Here is a 20,829-nt window from a genome sequence, read left to right on the forward strand (position 1 = left end):
CAAACCTTTAGCCAGACTCATCAAGAAAGAAAATGGAGAAAAATAAAATCAACAAAATTAGAAATGAAGAAGGAGAGGTTACAACAGACAATGCAGAAATACAAAGGATTATAAAAGACTATTATGAACAACTATATGGCAATAAAATAGATAACCTGGAAGAAATAGGAAGATTCTTAGAAAAGTTCAATCTTCCAAGACTGAACCAGGAAGAAATAGAAATTATGAACAACCCAATGACAAGCATTGAAATTGAAGCTGTGAACAAAAATCTCCCAAAAAACAAAAGCCCAGGACCAGATATCTTCACAGAAGAATTCTATCAAACATTTAGAGAAGCGCTAATGCCTATCCTTCTGAAACTCTTTCAAAAAATTGCAGAGGAAGGAACACTTCCCAATTCATTCTACGAGACCACCATCACCCTGATACCAAAACCAAAGACAACACAAAAAAGAAAACTACAGGCCAATATCACTGATAAATGTAGATGTGAAAATTCTCAACAAAATTTTAGCAAACAGAATTCAGCAACACATAAAAAAGTTCATACACCATGATCAAGTCGGGTTTATTCTAGGGATGCAAGGATTCTTCAATATATGCAAATCAATCAATGTGATACACCACATTAACAAATTGAAAGATAAAAAGCCATATGATAATGTCAATAGATGCAGAAAAAGACTTTGACAAAATTCAGCACCCATTTATGATGAAAACTTTTCGAAAAATGGGCATAGAAGGAACCTACCTCAACATAGTAAAGGCCACATATGATAAGCCTACAGCAAACATTATTCTCAATGGTGAAATACTGAAAGCATTCCCCCTAAGTTCAGGAACAAGACAAGGGTGTCCACTTTCACCAGTATTATTCAATATAGTTCTGGAAGTCCTAGCTACAGCAGTCAGAGATTAAAAGAAATAAAAGGAATCCAGATCAGAAAAGAAGAATAAAGCTCTCACTGTTTGCAGATGACATTGAGACTGTACATAGAAAACCCTAAAGATAGTATCAGAAAACTACTAGAGCTAATCAGTGAATTTAGCAAAGTTACAGGATACAAAATCAATACACAGAAATCACTTGCATTTCTGTATACTAACAATGCAAAATCAGAGAAATTAAGGAATCAATCCCATTCACCACTGTAACAAAAAGAATTAAATATCTAGGAATAAACTTACCTAAGGAGACAAAAGAACTGGACACAAAAAATTATAAGACACTAATGAAAGAAATCAAAGATGGCATAAATGGAGAGATAGTCCATGCTCCTGGGTAGGAAGAATCAATATTGTGAAAATGACTATACTACCAAATACAACCTACAGATTCAATGCAATCCCTATCAAATAACCAATGGCATTTTTCACAGAACTAAGAACAAAAAAATTTCACAATCCATATGGAAACACAAAAGACCCCGAATAGCCAAAGCAATCCTGAGAAAGAAAAAAGGAGCTGGAGGAATCACCTTCCTGACTTCAAGCTATACTACAAAGCTACAGCCATCAAGACAGTATGGTACTGGCTAAAAAATGGAAATATAGACCAATGGAACAAGATAGAAAGCCTAGAAATAAACCCATGCACCTATGGGTATCTTGTTTTTGACAAAGGAAGCAAGAATATACAATGGGGCAAAGACAGCCTCTTCAATAAATGGTTCTGGGAAAACTGGACAGCTATACATGAAAGAATGAAATTAGAACACCTCCTAACACCATACACAAAGATAAATTCAAAATGGATTAAAGACCTAAATGTAAGACCTGAAACTATAAAACTCTTAGAGGAAAACATAAGCAGAAGACTCAATGATATAAATCAAAGCAAGATTCTCTATGAGCCACCTCCTAGAGTAGTGGAAATAAAAACAAAAGTAAACAAGTGGGACCTGATTAAACTTAAAAGCTTTTGCACAGCAAAGGAAACTATAAACAAGGTTAAAAGACAACCCTCAGAATGGCAGAAAATAATAGCAAATGAAACAACTGACAAAGGATTGATTTCCAAAATATCCAAGCAGCTCATATAACTCAATGCCAGAAAAACAAACAACCCAATCAAAAAGTGGGAAAAAGACCTAAACAGACATTGCTCCAAAGAAGACATACAGATGGCTAACAAATACATGAAAAAAGGCTCAACATCACTCATTATTAGAGAAATGCAAATCAAAACTGCAATGAGGTATCTCCTCACACCAGTCAGAATGGCCCTCATCAAAAAGTCTACAAACAATAAATGCTGGAGAGGGTGTGGAGAAAAGGGAATACTCTTGCACTGTTGGTGGGAATGTAAATTGATACAGCCACTATGGAAGACGGTATGGAGATTCCTTAAAAAAACTGGGAATAAAACCACCATATGACCCAGCAGTCCCACTCCTAGGCATGTACCCTGAGGAAACCAAAATTGAAAAGACACATGTATCCCATTGTTCATTGCCGCACTATTTACAATAGCTAGAACATGAAAGCAACTTAGATATCCATTGAGAGATGAATGGATAAAAAAGTTGTGGTACATATACATAATGGAATATTACTCAGCCATAAAAAGGAACACATTTGAGTCAGTTCTAACGAGATGGATGAACCTAGAACCTATTATACAGAGTTAAGTGTGTCAGAAAGAGAAAGATAAATACCGTATTGTAATGCATATATATGGAATCTAGATAAACAGTATTGAAGAATTTATTCACAGAGCAACAGTGGAGAAACAGACATAGAGAATAGACTTATGGACATGGGGAGGGAGAGGGGGGTGAGATGTACGGAAAGAGTAACATGGAAACTTACATTACCATATGTAAAATAGATAGCCAACAGGAATTTGCTGTATGACTCAGGAAACTCACACAGGGGCTCTGTATCTACCTAGAGGGGTGGGATGGGGCGGGAGATGGGAGGGAGTTTCAAAAGGAAGGGGATATATGTATACCTATGGCTGATTCATGTTGAGGTTTGACAGAAAACAGCAAAATTCTGTAAAGCAATTATCCTTCAGTAAAAAGTAAATTTAAAAAAGAAAAAAAGATGGTTAGTAGGATTTAATCAGTTCGGGGGGCTGGGGGCGGTGGGGGGAGGTTGTCCATGTTACAGGCTGGTATAGAGTTATATAAATCTATCATTTTAATTTGGTGGTTGCCCCATATACCTTTTCCCCAAGTGGGATGCTTGTTAAATCTTGAATGAAACACTGTCTGGTGTACTTTTACCATGTAGGTGGTTCCTCTGGATAATGTATAGCAAGGTCCCCAACCCACCAGGCAATGGACCGGAAATGGTCTAGGGTCTGTTAGGAACCAGGCCACACAGCAGGAGGTGAGTGGCGGCTAGACAGTGAAATTTCATCTGCTGCTCCCCATTGTTTCCTGTCACTCACGTTACTTCCTGAACCTCCCCCCACTCCTCCAGCCCACCACACTCTACCTGTGGAAAAATCGTCTTCCACGACACTGGTAGCGCCAAAAAAGTGTAGTGAAGGGGAAGTCTCTCAGTTGTGTCCAACTCTTTGTGACATAGTCCATGGAGTCCTCCAGACCAGAATACTAGTAGTGGGTAACCATTCCCTTCTCCAGGGGATCCTCCCAACCCAGGGATGGAACCCAGGTGTCCCACATTACAGGTGGATTCTTTACCAGCTGAGCCACAAGGGAAGCCCCAGAAATTTAGGGACCACTGATATATAGCACATCAGGCACATGTGCATGCTCAGTCATGTCCAACTCTTTGCCACCCTAGGACTGTAGCCTGCCAGACTCTTCTATCCATGGGATTCTCCAGGCAAGAATACTGGAGTGGGTTGTCATTTCCTACTCCAGAGGATTTTCCTGACCCAAGGATCCAGGGGTGGAACCCATGTCTCCTGCATCTCCTGCATTGGCAGGCAGATTCTCTATAGCTATGCCACCTGGGAAGTCCACATAGCACATTCAGTTCCGTTCAGTCGCTCAGTCGTGTCCGACTCTTTGCAACCCCATGAATCGCAGCACGCCAGGCCACCCTGTCCATCACCAACTCCCAGAGTTCACCCAAACTCACGTGCATCGAGTCGGTGATGCCATCCAGGCATCTCATCCTCTGTCGTCCCCTTCTCCTGCCCCCAATCCCTCCCAGCATCAGAGTCTTTTCCAATGAGTCAACTCTTCGCATGAGGTGGCCAAAGTACTGGAGTTTCAGCTTCAGCATCAGTCCTTCCAATGAACACCCAGGACTGGTCTCCTTTAGGATGGACTGGTTGGATCTCCTTGCCGTCCAAGGGACTCTCAAGAGTCTTCTCCAACACCACAGTTGAAAAGCATCAATTCTTTGGTGCTCAGCTTTCTTCACAGTCCAACTCTCACATCCATATATAGTGCATTACTCCACCAAAAAAAAAAAAAAGGAAGCCCAACAATGGATTGTCCTAAAATAGACAATAATGTTAAAATGTCAGCCTGTGCCATACTAGGCATCTCCATGTTTTAAATAAATCACAATTTTAGATTTCACACTTACTTTATGTATATTTTGTCAATGTCACATCAGTAGAATTCTGATATGCTTTCAGCTGAATGATTAATTTTTGATTTGTGCTTCTTTCATTATTAAAGAGTTAAGACCAGTTCAATGCTATTCTGCCTGGGATGAAGACATTTCTTTAACTCCACATCCAAGTTACTAACTTGTCTTCTGGTTAGATGCTGTATGGTAACATAAATAGAAATCACAATCCAACAGGAGATATCAGAATCCTGGGAGCCCCAGGTCCTCTGGGCTTAATGAAATGGGAAACTGGGTGATATCTCCATGTCAGTTAATTCTAACACCTACGTCAGTGGGACAGATCATTGGTGTGTCATGTGTCAAGGTGGTGTGGCAGCATTTTAGAGGTAATGTTCATGATGATTCTAATAAGCAAATGATGAAGCAGACCAGGACTGTGCCACTCACACAGCATCGCTGGTGTCTCCTGGGAGATGTTTAGAAGCACAAACTCTCATGCCCCACTCCACACCTGCTGACTCAGAATCCATAGGTACACGAGCTCTCCAGGTGACTTGTATGCACATTAAAGCTTGAGAAGCACTGAGCTAAAGATTCACTTCACTTCACTTCACATGTCTCCTTTCTTCTCCTTGGTCTACTGGAGTGGAACGTGCTACTTATAAAACAAGCAGCCTGTATTTCTCTCCATTCTGACATTTCCAATGGAAACAATAAGCTCACTAGGATGGGAAATCAGCAGGAATAGCTGACCAAGAAAGGAAGTTTAGATTGAACAAAGGTTTGGTTCATTTTTATAGCCCCTAGAGGAAGAACAATACTGTACAGAAGCTGTTAATGATGGACTGCATTGGAAGGCAGTAAGCTGTGCCAAAACTCAAATGTGTTTTCACTCTAAACTTCCCTCCAGATGTCCAGTTATATTGTAGAATTTCCAGCTGGTAAGAACCCCATAGAAATGGCTGGTCACTAAAACATACTTAGATATAAAGTAGATCCATATTAACTTTATTTTCAAGTTCTTCTGCTCTTTTAATAATTTCATTAACTTCCATTAGACAGCAAATGATTTGGTGTTGATTGAAAATGTCTAGTTGACCTTGATGGAGAGATTTCTAGTGGAGATTGTGCTCTGTTTAACAGCTCGCACAGGTAACTATGGCAACTCTCCATTTCAGTTATGAACATGTCATACAAACCCTAAGTGAAAACAGCTTCAACCTACCAGTCCTCTTTAATAAGTAATCCAATAATGGTGGACCATTCAATCCAGAGAAAAGGCTTTCTCTTAACTGAGCAGTAATTGAAATGGCACCAAGCAGGGAGAGGTATAGTCTTAACACGCTGGCCAACCTCTTAGCATGATTCCCTGCGTGCTGTTCAACAGGTCACCCATCCGCTTTGAACAGGTGAAGAGAAACCCATATAACTGCTCAGGTAGTTTTTCCCACCTGTATTCTGTTCCTTTCAGAGTGAGCTTTACAAAAGGTTTCAAGAAACGGTGGCTGTGATTTCCCTAATTTGAAGGTGGAAACACTGAGTCAGCAAGAGATCGGGGAACCATGTGTTTTATGGCATCCTGCAGGAGCCATGCCTGAAATTACTGCCCTGACCTTGCTGCTCTAGCCTTTTTAAACTCCATTTGCTTCCCCACACCCGCCCCTCCATGCACTGTCATCAAGCTTAGTTGTCTGCTCAGAGACGCTCAGTGGCTCCCTGTTATCTACAGTCTGACGTGCACGTGGCATTTGTGGCGTGGTCTGCCCCCTGCCTGCCTCATCCTGGGGTACCTGGACCACACGCCACAGTATCCAGCATCACTGATCCTTGAGTATGACCCGCACTTTAAGCCCTTTATACCTTTGCCTGTGCCCATCCTTGACCCCCGTGCTGTTCTTTGCCTCTTGGTCTTCCATCTCGGAATCCTTCGGGCTCAGCTCAAATAATCTCTCTCCTGGCAGGTTCTTCCTAATCACCCTGATCAGAATCATCTGCCTCCCCTATGCTCCAGGAACACTTGGCTTATGTCTCTGTAGTTATACGGACTCTGAACTGACTCCTGTTACAGTGAGATGGAACACCCCGTGAAGGCAGGGACCACCTCTGTGTTGGGCTTCCATCCTTAGGACCTAACACAGTGCCCAGCACAGGAGAAGTGCTCCTTCGGTGTCTGTGGAATGACTGAATGTGTAAATTAGATTTCTGTTGTGTCTCAGCCAATCTGACAAGATTGTCTTTCTCTCCACTTTCCAAGGTCATCCCCATCTCGAAGGTTCAACTCAAGTACAGTATACTTTTGGACAGCTTCTCTCATTTTCAACGTCTCAGATAACATCTCTGCCTGAACCCTGGCCCAGTACTTGCTTTCTCTATTACTCTTTTGGGTGCTGTCATTTTCTCTCATAAATTTTTACCTTTCCATTTCCATACAGCATGTCTTTTCAACTAGACTCTAAGTGTCTGGTAACTAGAGATGATGTCCCATATCCTCCAGACCTCCTGGTGTAACACTTTCCACATCATGGATGCTTACTCTGTAGTTACCACTCATGAGTCAGGATATCAGCAAAAGTACTACTATCAAAAGGAAGGCTTTTCCAGGGGTCCCTGAAGTCTGGGTTCCTGCTCTGCATGTGAATTAGCAGACACCTAGGCTGGAGACCACTGTGGGCCTCTTTCCCATTCTAACCCTGCAGTCACAACCGGAATCCTTTGCTTCCCAGCAAGTAAGTGAAAGTGAAGTCACTCAGTCGTGTCCGACTCTTTGCAACCCCATGGCCTGTAGCCTAACAGGCTTCTCAGTCCATGGGATTTTCCAGGCAAGAATACTGGAGTGGGTTACCATTTCCTTCTTCAGGAGATCTTCCCGACCCAGGTCGGGAAGGATTGAACCCGGGTCTCCTGCATTGTAGGCAGATGCTTTACCGTCTGAGCCACCAGGCAAGTCAGCATCCTCTAAGGAAGGCTTTGATCCCCTATTTTCTCCTTTATTCTCCCAGCCTGACTCACATGACTGCCTGGCTAACATAACACCAGAAAAGCCGTTCTGGAGAATGACAAGGAAAGGGAAGAGGAGATAATGAAGGGCTTTATTGAATGTTGGTCTCACTGAAGAACCTTTACTCCTTACCTTTCACTTCACCATTAGTAATGTCAAGGGCTGCCAGGTGTCGTAAATAACCCAAACCGTTCATGACCCAGAGAACAGGCAGATAGTCCTGATTCACTTAGGGTTTCATAATGTGTATGCCAGGGACTTCCCCAATGGAAAAGAATCTGCTTACAATGCAGGAGATGTGAGTTCAATCCCTGGGTTAGGAAGAACCCCTGGAGGAGGAAATGGCAACCCACTTCAGTATTCTGGTCTAGAGAATTTGATGGACAGAGGAGCCTGGCAGGCTGCAGTCCATGGGGTCTCAAAGAGTGTGTGCTCAAACTGAGCACAATGACAGCAATAGACCCGGAGAGACGGGTGTGAGCGCACACCTGTGTGACGTGGACATTGTTCCAGTTGGAGTTAGTGCCTGCCTCCACCAGCAGCCTCCTGGCATGTCCCAGGTGCCCCCCCAAGAGCTCTCCTGCCCCTTCTGCCGACAGGTCCTGGGGGCTGAGACTGGGCGATGGGAGGTGTTTCCACGACCTCCCCGTGCAGCATGGCTCAGGGACCTCACGATTCAGCCTGTCCAGGCAAAGTGCTTCTGCTTCAAGCGCTTGTCTCTATTCACTGTCCGTCTCTTCTCTCTGCTCGTTTGCTCCCCGCCCTCCACGGCCAGGAATCTGCATAAATCATGAACTTTTCAGGTCATTCAAGGGCAACTAATTAACCCTCCCCTTAGGAAAAGCCAGCAATGTCATCTCTTCCTAAGTGGTGGCTTAATGGCCGCAAGCAGATAATGCTTTATCAAGAGGCAATAATAAAATAATAAAAGGTGGCTCATGAGATAGGTAATAAATGATCCAAATTAGAGGATAAGTGCCAATTAATGTGGCCATCACCTATTCTCACTAGTGGATAACCTAGAGGGAAAGAAAGAAGCAAAAGAGACCCTGGGTTGGGAATTATGTTGAGAAAAAGCTACATTTGAGCTTAATACATAACCAGCTTCTTTTAGCAAACCATAGAAGGTTTAGCATTTGACTTCTGGATCCACATTTACTCTTTTAAGAATTTCTGTGATATGTGACTCTTCTCTCCATCTCATGCTCTTTCACTGGGTATATACATATATGTGTGCCCCCCACACACTCACAAACACACATGCACACACACATACACACCCACACTTTTAACTTGAAATAAAAGCATGGTGATTATAAGGAGAAGACGTATCTATACGGTTTTATCCCTTTAAATATGCTTTCCCAGGGATTATCTCAGTAAATATTTAAAATGACCATTTGAGTTAGGTAAGGCAGGTATTATGATGAACATCTTACCGATGAGGCACCTGGAACTGGTCTGATAAAAGATTATAAGAGAGCCAGAGTTAAGACTTTCTTTCCGGTCTCTAACCCAGGTGCTTCTCCCGCCTACCCCACTGTGGTCAAACCATAGAACACACAGCACTGTAGTCAGTGATCATCTTACCCCTCCTGTCAGCTGGAGCACTCGGGCAGGAGTAGGTCTTATTCAGGCCAGTTTCTAGCTCAGTGCCTGACACGGAGGACTACTGTGAGTGGAGGGAAGGGAGAGGATGAATGTCCTCAGGAGCACTTGCAGAAACGGCCCTGTGAAAAGATAGGAAGGGGGTCCATGGCGAGCAGGATGGGGGCATTTCTAAGTCATCCCTACTCGTGAAGCTTTCATCACTCTCCCTTCTTCCCCATCTTTGAATACTGTTCCTCAGCTCACATGGTCCTCTGGTTCATAAAGGCTGGAGTGGCTGCTCCTTCCCTTATTTGCCAGCCCAGCTCTTGGTGACTCAAGAGAAAACCCTGGGTGACTGTGACAAGCTCTTAGAACTGGCTCTAAAAGTGTTACGTATCTGAATTTGGTCTTTCCTCGACAGGACCAGAGTCCCTTAGAAAGGACAGGGACACTGCATGCAACCACAAAGCCCGATGCACGTGGATCGTTAAACATGTCCAGGGCAAATGATAAATTGCCAGGCTCTTTATTCAACAAGCATTATTGAGCTCTTGTTAAGGTGCCACTGCACTGTGTTCAGTGCTGGGGATGAAGCGAACAACCAGACAAGCTTCCTGACCTGGAGGACTCAGCCAGGTGTAGAGATGGGCTGTTGTGGGATTACCAGGAAAAAAAAAAGACTTTGAATGTCTCTCAGGCACACCTTGCCCAGGTAAATTCTAGTGACATCTTTTGGAGACCCGGCTCCTACTTCAAGAGGCTGCCTGGGAGCCAGCTGCAAGGCTGTCACAGGCACAAAGCGGGTAGGAAGCAAGGCAGGGAATGCTTAGAACAGTAGGGGCAGTAACTGATCATGAGAGAGACAGAGAGCGTATCTCACCACCTTGGACCTCAACTCCTCCCTGATGGTCCTGTGCACAAATGTCTCCAGGAGGAGAAGCCTCTAGCACTAAAGGGTTTCCAACCAATGGATTCAGCCAGCCCATGGCCCAGCTCGGGTCCCTGAAATGGTCCATGACATCATTCACTTGCCCATCAAGCCCATCAGGCAAGTGGCTATTAGACCTGTCGTTTCAGCACCAGCGCCATAAAGGGCATTCACTAGGCATAACCCAGGTTTGCAGCTTACATTTCCTCTGCCCTGGCCAGGACTGTGGCTCACATTTCACTTACATGGGGCTTTCTGAGTGCGAGACTGGGCATGTAAAGAATGGGATAATTGATCTTTTCCCTCCTGGCTGGAATCTGTGGTTGCATTCCCTCTAAACCGCACAGAATTCCGATTTGCTGCCGTGGATTTTACAGGGTCCTCTGTTAGAAATAAAAGCCCACAGGTGTGACGCTTTACTGCAGAGGTGGAGATAGAATTTCTTATGACTAAATGGCTTATAGTTTCTCGGAAAAACACACGCACACCGACCTAAAAGATCTGCCTTCCTCTGACCTCGCTTCTTATGTAATTGTCTCCTTTGTCTGGTTTTCTTTCCCTCCCTTCGTGGCTGCTCCCACAAACCCATTTTACAATAGGGCACTTAAGCAGACAGGAGAATTTTCTGCAACTAGGGAGAAGGCAGAAGTGATTTGGATGGCACCCATGGGAGGGGGGAAGGTTTCCTGGCCCATTAGTAGGGAATCGTGCCTTAGAAACTCAAAGAGATTATTTGCAAGTCAGGAGGCCAAGCCTGGGTCTACATGTCTAGAGAAATGTCTAGTGGACTGTGCTATTGCCCCAGGGCAACACTGCCAGACCAGTTATGAGGGCAATTAAAACCCCTGCAGACAGGACTATGGAATGGGCACAACACTACAGAATGGGCACAAGAGTGCCTGGGTTTTCCCAGCTCTTCCTTTTCAGTTTGATTTCCTCTCTTCTTTACATGTTGCCGGAAAGAATGCCTTGCTGTGGTGATGCGAAAGCTGCCAGGACCCTCACCCATTAATCACAGCGATTAGAAGTTAATCCTAGATGAGTTCATTATAATTAACAAGGAACAGTTTGAGAAGCTGAAATTTAGATTTGAAGTAATGAAAAAAATATAAAGTGATGCTTCTTTGGAACATGTTTGTTGAGGGTTTATGCACACTGCACCCTCATCCATGTCTGTGAAATGCTTTTTGCCGTCAGGCAATGATACACACCGGACAAACATGAGTCTTTCCTTCCTGGTAACAAGGAATCACATCCCGTGTGTGAACGGCCTTGTCCTCCGCAGCAGGAAGTTCAATTCATAGTTGAACAAGTACTAATCGTCTCCTGTGTATCAATGGGAACACACTGTGATGAAGATTTCTGATACCCCAGCAAGTCTGGTCACCTCTAAGATCTGAGATCCTTGTGGCTCCTTCCATTGTCAATTGAGGTGATTCTCTCATGATCTGGCAGCTTCTTGGCCAGCCCGGTTGTAAAATCCCTGTAAAATCCCATGGGCGGAGAAGCCTGGTAGGTTACAGTCCATGGAGTTGCAAAGAGTCAGACACGACTGAGCGACTTCACATGGTCCTGGTCATGGCCAGCCTGGCTGTCCAGGGTGAGAGCGGACAGACATTTGGGTTCTGTCTGCAGGCTGGCGTAGAGGGGCGAGGGCTCTTTGGGGTCCAGCTTGACATCAATGGCTTCAGGAACCCTTACCTCTCTCTGTGCTCCCAGAAATGAGCCAGAAACCTGGCTTAGCATCCCCATGTTCCTTCACTTTCTCCTGACTCTGGTGTTCTTCAGATGAGTATGTATTGGATCTAGCTACCTGCCTAGGAGGATTTCTCTTTGCCCCATTTTCCCATCTTGTAAATTGAGGATCACAGCAGTGGTCCTGGAATGATTGCAAAAGGCAAGACATCATCCCTTGAGCAACTTGGCAGAAAGAACCAATGTAAACATAGGAATCACGTAATTTAATTTTATTCTTCAGTTTTCTCCTTAAGTCTCTGAGGATCCTGTCCTCCAGGTCAGTGGTTTCTATCCCTCACTGATCTTCATAATCACCCAGAGACGCTTTAAAAATCCCAATTCTTTGGCCCCACTTGGCTGAGATTCTTAATGCAGAAGGTCAGAGAGAACAGGGGATGAAGATGAAGAAAGGGAAGAGATAGGAGGAGTCTCAAGGAGCTGCAGATGGCTCACCCGGGCCTCCGCTGCACAGCCCTACACAAACCTGATTTATTTTTTATTATTCATTTCCAAGAGTTAATGATACAATTATCCAAAAGCAATTAGATGTAGGGTGGAAGCAAAGCGCTTAGGGGACTGGGAGACAGGCTTATTGATGAGAGAAATGGAAGCTAAAATGTCACCAGCAAGTGATCTCTTCAAACCTGGACTTCCGGCCCCACACCTGGGCATGCAGAGGGGGCCTCTGCTAGGACCTTTGTTCAGTTCAGTTGCTCAGTTGTGTCCGACTCTTTGCGACCCCATGACCTGCAGCACACCAGGCTTCCCTGTCCATCACCAACTCCCAGAGATTGCTCAAACTCATGTCCATTGAGTTGGTGATGCCATCCCGCCATCTCATCCTCTGTTGTCCCCTTCTTCTCCCACCTTCAATCTTTCCCAGCATCAGGGTCTTTTGTAATGAGTCTGCTCTTCACATCAGGTGGCCAAAGTATGGGAGTTTCAGCTTCAGCATCAGTCCTTCCAATGAATATTCAGGACTGATTTCCTTTAGGATGGACTGGTTGGATCTCCTTGCAGTCCAAGGGACTCTCAAATGTCTTCTCCAACACCACAGTTCAAAAGCATCAATTATTCCATGCTCAGCTGTCTTTCTAGTCCAACTCTCACATCCATACATGGCTACTGGAAAAATCATAGCTTTGACTAGACGGACCTTTGTTGGCAAAGTAATGTCTCCACTTTTTAATTTGCTGTCTAGGTTGGTCATAACTTTTCTTCCAAGGAGCAAGTGCCTTAATTTCATGGCTGCAGTCACCATCTGCAGTGATCTTGGAGCCCAAGAAAATAAAGTCTGTCATTGTTTCCCCATCTATTTGCCATAAAGTGATGGGACCACATGCCCTGATCTTAGTTTTCTGAATGTTGACTTTTAAGCCAGCTTTTTTCACTCTCCTCTTTCACTTTCACCAAGAGGCTCTTTAGTTCTTCTTCACTTTCTGCCATGGGGACAACAAAATTTCCCTCTTACTTCCCAAGAAGCAGATCACTCCTGATCCTTCAGGTCTCCAGTAGACATTGGGCCACCATCTCAGCCCCTATGGCCCTGCTCAGCTGTTGTCTAGCTTGAGGGAATGATTTTTCCAACACATATGTACTGAGCACCAAGTATTTCCCAAGTAAGCATGAGGGACTCCAGGGTGAGCAGACTGAAGGCCTAGGTCCTCTCCTGGAACTTACATTCTGGTGGGAAGAGAGATAAACAAACTCCTTCTTAAATAAAGAAAAGTATTACAAATTATAATAGTGGTTTAAAGGAAACAAACAAGGGGCAAGGGAGAGTAATTAGAGTAAATACGGTAACTCCAAGAAAGACAGAGCCAGGTGGTAGACAGAGCCTGCCCTGGGCTCTAGCCGCAGCTCTGATAGCCTTGGGCTACATGAGAACTTTTTGCCTGTTTTAGTTTCTCTTGCTGCCCTAAGCAATTACCACAAACTTGGGGGCTTAACATTGAAAACACAGAATTTATTACATGGCCGGTCTGGAGGGCAGAAGTCCAAGATGGGTCTCACCAGGCTAAAGTCAACATGTTGGCAGGGCTGTGTTCCTGGAGGCTCTAAAAGAGAATCGCTTCCCTGGTCTTTCCAGCTTCTACAGGCTGCCTTCGTGTCTTGATTCGTGGCTCCCTTCCACCTCCAAAGCCAGTAGTGTGGCATCCTCACATCTAGCCAATTCTGCTGTCACTCACTTTACTTACAAGGACTGTGGTGATGACATTGAGCCCGCCTGGAAAATCCAGGCTAGTCTCCCCATTTCAAGATCCTTAATGAATCACACCTGCAAAGTCCCTTGTACCAGGTATTCAAAGGTCCTAGGGATTACAGCATGGCCATCTTTGGGGGTGAGGTGGGGGAGAGATATTGTCCTGTCTACTACAATGCCACGCCTGCCTGTCTTGCTCTTCATAACAAGAATACTGTTACTTTCTCAACCTACCTCAGAAGGTTATTGTAGAAGTCAAATATGGTAATGGGCATAGAAGTGTTTTCAACATTGTAATAATCAGTAGTTATAAGGAGTTCTGCATTTATTTTGCTGTAGAGAAATGGTGGGAGGATTCAGAGGAAAAGAAGAAACAGGGAATGGAACAGGAGGAGAAAGGTGCTGAAAGCAAAAATTAAAGGAGGAGGGTGTGTTTATCTTGGAAGAAACAAACCAAAAAGGTAACTTCTGTTGTCCTCAGTGACTTAGAAATATTATGAGGAGATGCTCATCAGAAATATTCACTTCATGAAAGGCAGATTTTCTTGCATCACTTGACTTATTTTGCTCCTTCTCAACCTTCAAGAGTAAAATCAGACCCAGAAAATTGCTCCAACTGCGTTACTGTGAATCCGTCTTTCCATGTTGTTTTCTTTTCATCTTTTTTGCTTGTCTTTCTCTGTTTAACAAACATTTGTTGAGAAATTATAGTGTGCTTGTCATCATGCTAGGCTCCAGGGATTTAAAGACAAAAAAGACACAGTCTTTGCCCTCAAGGAGTTCTCTCACTGCCTTGGGTTCAAGTTCTCTGTGTGCCTGCTTGCTATTTCTACTGAGGATGAAATACCTGAATATAGCTTTGCTTCTGCTATGGTACAGCGTCGGTGACTTACAACTGTAGGTTTAACTGATGTTGGTTGAATTAAATAGAGGACATGTTCTTCACCATCAAGATGATTTCTTGCCATAGTGAGGGAGTCTTTGATTTGTCTAGATTTAAGAAGAGACTAGAAATCTCTCTAGGATGGTTTGGATTCACTTGTTAAAAGGCAGGGCCCTGGATCAAATTATTTCTTAGGTCCTTTTCAGACTTATTATTATACCTCCTTTTGTTCCTTAGTTGCATGAGTTTATTCCTTGTCAGTTAAATATGATTATTTTAAGCATTTACTCATTTGGAGTGGGGTGGGCTTTCAGCGGACTACAGAACACCTTTGCGCTAAGGTGCTTCTAGTCTGTCTAAGCAGAGGATGATGTATTGTCTAGGCAGTGATGGGTTAGATGTTTCAGATCGCTTATTTGCCTCATCCATTCTTGATGCAGTACTCTAGAGCTCTTTCTCTGCCTCAGAGCTTGCTAGAATGCGTCTACATCATGACAGGTACTGAACCCACCAAGGAGTCCAAGGCCATGTTACTCTCTGAAAGCAATCAACTCTGGAAGAACAGGGCCAGTCCTGTACCCATGCTTTGTCCACTTGCAGGGTTTATTGTTTATCTCTCCCCGCATTTGCTCATGACATTCTCATCCCTTGCACTGTCCTCCCCTCACATCACTTATCTAAACTCCGTCCATCTCAAATTGACTCTGCTTAGACCCATGAAAAGAAGTTGGACTTTAACCTTCTGGGCCACTCTCATTCAGACACCCAAACTCACGACTGTCAGTTCATTTGTACACCATTTGTGAATGATGTACTCATTAACCACAGACTTACTAACTGCTTTTTCTTTGTTCTTTAAAAATATATATATAACTTCGCTTTTGTTATTGTTATTTTAATGGGCTCTGTATTTTATTTCTGTATGTCTTCTTATGGCTACCCATAGTCCTTTGCATTTAGTAGGGAGTGCTCAATAGAGTCATTATGTAGTGATTCCCTTAATGGACTGAATATTGAAGTCTCGGTCTCTTTGCCACACACACGAATCAGCATGATGGTCCACTTAGGGGAGCGCATTCAAGCTGGAGGAACCATTTGTTGGGGAAAAGCACTTAGGAGACTGGTTTCATTTTTCCACCATCTTCCTTCCAACCCTGCAGACATGGAGGGAGCTCGGCTTCATATGTTCCAGTGGCTGAACACCAGAAAGCTTAGCAGCTGAGCACAAAACCTGTCTCTAAATTCCACACAGAAGCCAGCACCTCCTACTTGCCATGTTGTCAGACCAGAGAGGAACGAATGCAGGCAAGGTACACGGTGCTGCAGGCTGACTCTGTGTGGGTCACGCTGCATTCCAGGGGCAACCACTGACTCAGAACCCTCAGAGTCACAACATGGTCCTCTTGCAGTGCAGGTTAGAATATTTGAGCTGTGTCTCCATCCTCCCTGGCCTGTCACCCCTGAGGGTGAAGCATACAGTTCCTCAAGTCCCCTTTATGAACCCACCCAGTGGGAAGGGACTTGCACAAATTTAAATGGATGGTGAGAGTCTGACTAAGAATGAAAAGCACACAGAGTTCAGGCAGCAGTACATTATCCACTCTTAGAGCGGTGTAGAGGGAGACAAAAAAGCACCACCCTGCCTCCAGCTAAGAAAGAGTGTGTTATTAACAGGAACTTAGTGCCTCTTTGGACTTCCCTGGCAGCTCAGACAGTAAAGAATCTGCCTGCAGTGCAGGAGACCTTGGTTCGATCCCTGGGTTGGGAAGATCCTGGAGAAGGGAATGGCTACCCACTCCAGTATACTGGCCTGGAGAATTCCATGGACAAAGGAGCCTAGTGGGCTACAGTCCATCGGCTTGCAAGAGTTGGACGAGACTGGTGCCTCTTTGCTGCCTACGATGCTGTGTCAGAGTCCCAGTGGGTACCTGGCTTCCTAGCCTCAGATTTGTCAGGGTGGGAGAGAAAGTTTACCAGCCTTCAGGGGACCCCTGAGTCCCAGAGTTTGACTCGAATGTGCTTAAGTGGCCGTGTGGGTTCATCAAAGCCAGTTTCTATAGGGCCCTATGAAAATGGTGTTCCAACAGACACTAAGACGGGATCTGATCCCTGGGCCTTGGAGTCTTTGAAGACTATGGTCTGCTTGTTCACAACTAGATCTCACATGTGTGGGACAGAGGTTGTCAGTGTTTGTAGAATGAGTGTCTGTAGGAGATAACAGGCAAGGCATATATTAGCCAATTTAATTATCTTAGATTTCTGAGCCAAGATTACTTGGAGGATTAGTGAAGTAAAAACAAGTTCACCTCTTATCAACAAACATTTGATATGCCCCACTCGGCTTCATGGGCTTTTCTGGTAGCTCAGGGGTAAAGAGTCTGCCTGCCAATGAAGGAGACATGGGTCCGATACCTGGGCCATGAATATCCCCTGGAGTAGGAAGTGGCAACCCACTCCAGTATTCTTGCCTTGTGAAATCCCTTGGACACAGGAGCCTGGCGGGCTACAGTCCATGGGGTCACAAAGAGTCGGACACGATTGAGTGACAGACCTCCTTTGCTTCAGCCCCTCTTCTCTGTGTGTGAAATTCCCAGGGTGGCCTCAGCCAACACAGGAGCCTACTGGTCCCCTCTTGCCTCTGGTTTTCCTGGTTCAAAACCTCAGCAGAAATATAACTCTGACACCCTGGGTTTCTAATGATGCCTCCCTTTCACTGTCTCTGCTTCCCATGGAGACTCTGGGTTGAGGTGTTTTTAATCCCAACAGCTCACCTTTTCCCGCCCCCGCCCTCCCCGCTTCTGTTTACCTCTTTGCCTGTCGGGATTGGAGTTCTTGGCTCTGTTTCACATTCCAGCTCTACCTACTGCTCGCCACGGGAGCCCAACAGATGGGGCCTGAGCCTCTTCTGCTGACAAAGACGCCTAAGTGTATGTCCTTCAGATCTGCCACTGAACCAGCTCTCAGGGCCGTCCAACAATGAGAGAGATGTTTCAGCATCCACAATTTCCTTTTATGGTGGGGGCTTCTCTGTTGGGTGGAACTTTAGATGCTGCTTCTTTATTTCTGAAAATATTTCAGGCTTTCCCATCCACAGCGCCAGCAATAGAAATCAATTAGATGTGTAGGGAGGGTGTGTGGGTATGAGATCACAGCCGAAGGAGCCAGAACACCGAGAGTGGGACTTGCAAAACCAAGACTACTTGGAGCCGACTGCAGGAGTTCCTTTAATGCTGAGGTTTTGGGTGGGGAGAGAGGAGGAAGGGAGAAGGAAAAGGAGTTGAGCAGATGAGGATAAAACAATGACCCTGAGACAGAGAAGCTACATCAGGTTGTTGTTCGCTTTAGTCGTGTCTGACTCTTTGCAACCCTATCGACTGTAGCCCACCAGGCTCCTCTGTCCACAGGATTCTGCACGGAAAATTACTGGAGTGGGTTGCCATGCCCTCCTCCAGGGGATCTTCCGGACTCATAGACTGAACCTGCGCCTCTTGCATCTCCTATATTGGCTGGCAGGTTCTTTATCACTAACGCCACCTGGGAAACCCTGGATTCCTTACCAGGAATCATCACTCTTCATGTCTCAGTCTGGACGATCTTTTGCCCCGGAGCAAAGTCTGGGCAATCGAAGAATGAACGGTCTGGATTTCCCTCAGAAGATTCCTTTTTCTATTTTTTATTTTTCAAAACCCCGCAACGCTGATAATGGCATGCCAGTTTCCTGGAGCAGGACTTCACCTACTGTATGATTTTTATTTTTAATTTTTCCAGGAGGCGCCTCTAAGCACACCCTCTGTGAGTGACTCCAAATACTTTCTCCCCATGAATAAATGAAGCATTGTGTACTCAGATATATCACTGCCTTCATGCGCTTCCAGTGGTTTCTAGGCATCAGTAGAGCTTAAAAATGTATAGCCCTCCACCCGCCTTTAGGGAGCCATAGAGATGCAGGGAGGAGACTCTGTGTTCCCTCAGGGCCAAACACCCGCCTTTAGGGAGCCATAGAGATGCAGGGAGGAGACTCTGTGTTCCCTCAGGGCCAAACACCCTGGATTTAAGCCTCCATTTTTTTTCCTTTTTTCCCTCGTTAGTAACCATTTCAAATGCAAACCCGTAGAAGAACACATTCGCTTTATTCAAACAACAAGGATAGGGAAACATTAGGAGCAGAGTAAAAGCTGTTCAGTTGTGCCGGGATGACTCAGTCTAAAATAGTATTATAACTTGGCAGCAAACCCACTTCAGGGAAGCTGGTGGGAGACTAAAATAAAAGTTAAATTGAGGGGGTAAATCATTTTATCAGACTTAGGGTTTTTTACTTGATGTAATGAGATTCTCAATATAAAACGAGCTAATATACTAACCCAAGGGCCTAGATGTTTGAAGAAAGAATCTGAAAATACAGACTCAAAGTAACTAGCAGTCTGAAATAAAACCAACGCAGAGCAGGGAAATTTTTCTCATATAAATTTTGCCCCAGTAATGTTTCTTTTTGAACGGCATGATTAAACATGAATATCCCTTACTTGTCATTAAGAAAGTTGGGGGAGGGGAGACCCCTACAAAGTGTGGGGTTTTTTTCTTTCAAAGACTTCTCTATGACATGCTATTTTCCTTCTCTTCTGCCTCTTGTGTGTCTATTAGAAAACCTAGGCCTGTTTTTGTGCAGTGCACAAGGCAGGCTGGATTCTGACCGTTTGTAAAAGATGAGGCTGAACACATGTCTGCATTCTTGCCTGTTGCTCTCCGACTCTGCATGACTCAAAGGCAGAGTGGGCCCAGAGGGCAGAGGGCAGAGGCTTGCTGACAAATCCCCAAGGGGAAATCTCAGCTTTTCTTCTCAGCACCTGCCTTGGGGGCTTTGACACTTTCTCCCCCAGCCTCGCCTTTCCCACTTCTTTCAGAAGACACTTCACTTTAGACCCGGTACGCCCCTTATTCCACAGAACGGGGTGAGCAGGTCAAGTCTTGCCAGCTTTCCTTCAAACTAATTCAGTTACACAAGGAAGGGATGGCTACTGCCTGGGTGTCAAATCCACAGTCGTGGAGGGTGAAGCTGGGGCAAGGATGGAAGGTCAGAGCCCCCTCCCCAGACCTGGCCTAGGAAGTGGAAGCACAGAGAGGAGAGAAGGGTGGAGGAATGGTCCCTTTTTGGTTCTACAGATGGCGTCCATATCCTACTGGCATTTCAGAAACTGCACTCAGCACACTTATTATTGGTGAAATTTGAGGGAAGTCAAGGAGCATACCCAGTGGATCAGCCTTCTTTTTTTTTAATTGAAGTGTAATTGATTTAGAGTGTTATGCAGCCTAGTGATTCAGTCATACACACACACATATATATATATATACTTTCTCCTTTTAGATATCCTTTTGCATCATGGTTTATCACAGGATATTGAATATAGCTCCCTATGCTGTGCTGTTGGAGAAGGCAATGGCACCCCACTCCAGTACTCCTGCCTGGAAAATCCCATGGACGGAGGAGCCTGGTAGGCTGCAGTCCAAGGGGTTGCTAAGAGTTGCACACGACTGAGCGACTTCCCTTTCACTTTTCACTTTCATGCACTGGAGAAGGAAATGGCAACCCACTCCAGTGTTCTTGCCTGGAGAATCCCAGGGACGGGGGAGCCTGGTGGGCTGCCGTCTATGGGGTCACACAGAGTCGGACACGACTGAAGTGACTTAGCAGCAGCATGCTGTGCTGTGGGGCCTTGTTGTTTATGCATTCTATGTGTACTAGTTTGCTAACCCCAAATTCCCACCCCATTCTCCCCCATTCCCCTGCCCCCTTGGCAACCACAAGTCTATTCTGTCTGTGCCAATTCAGCTGCCCCTACAAGAGCAGAGGGGACGTAGCCCGGTTCTTAGACAGAACCCTGCTGTCACCCAGGACCGCAGAGCGGCAGGCCCAAGCCCACTCTCTCAAGATGGATGTTCCTTCAGGTCATCCAGCACGCCACAAGCATGAAGCCAGAGCTCCGACTCTC

At 45.0% G+C, this 20,829-nt stretch overlaps 1 protein-coding gene across 2 annotated transcripts in view; it reads left to right on the forward strand.

Moving 5' to 3' along the window:
• Positions 1–20,829, forward strand: part of MAML2 (mastermind like transcriptional coactivator 2) — a 402,210-nt gene that overhangs the window by 229,058 nt on the left and 152,323 nt on the right. The window lies entirely within an intron of this gene.

Source organism: Bos grunniens, chromosome 15, assembly GCF_055505025.1.
Source record: "Bos grunniens cultivar Pamir isolate PY7600 chromosome 15, Bosgru_T2T1.0, whole genome shotgun sequence".
Lineage (NCBI taxonomy): Eukaryota > Metazoa > Chordata > Mammalia > Artiodactyla > Bovidae > Bos > Bos grunniens.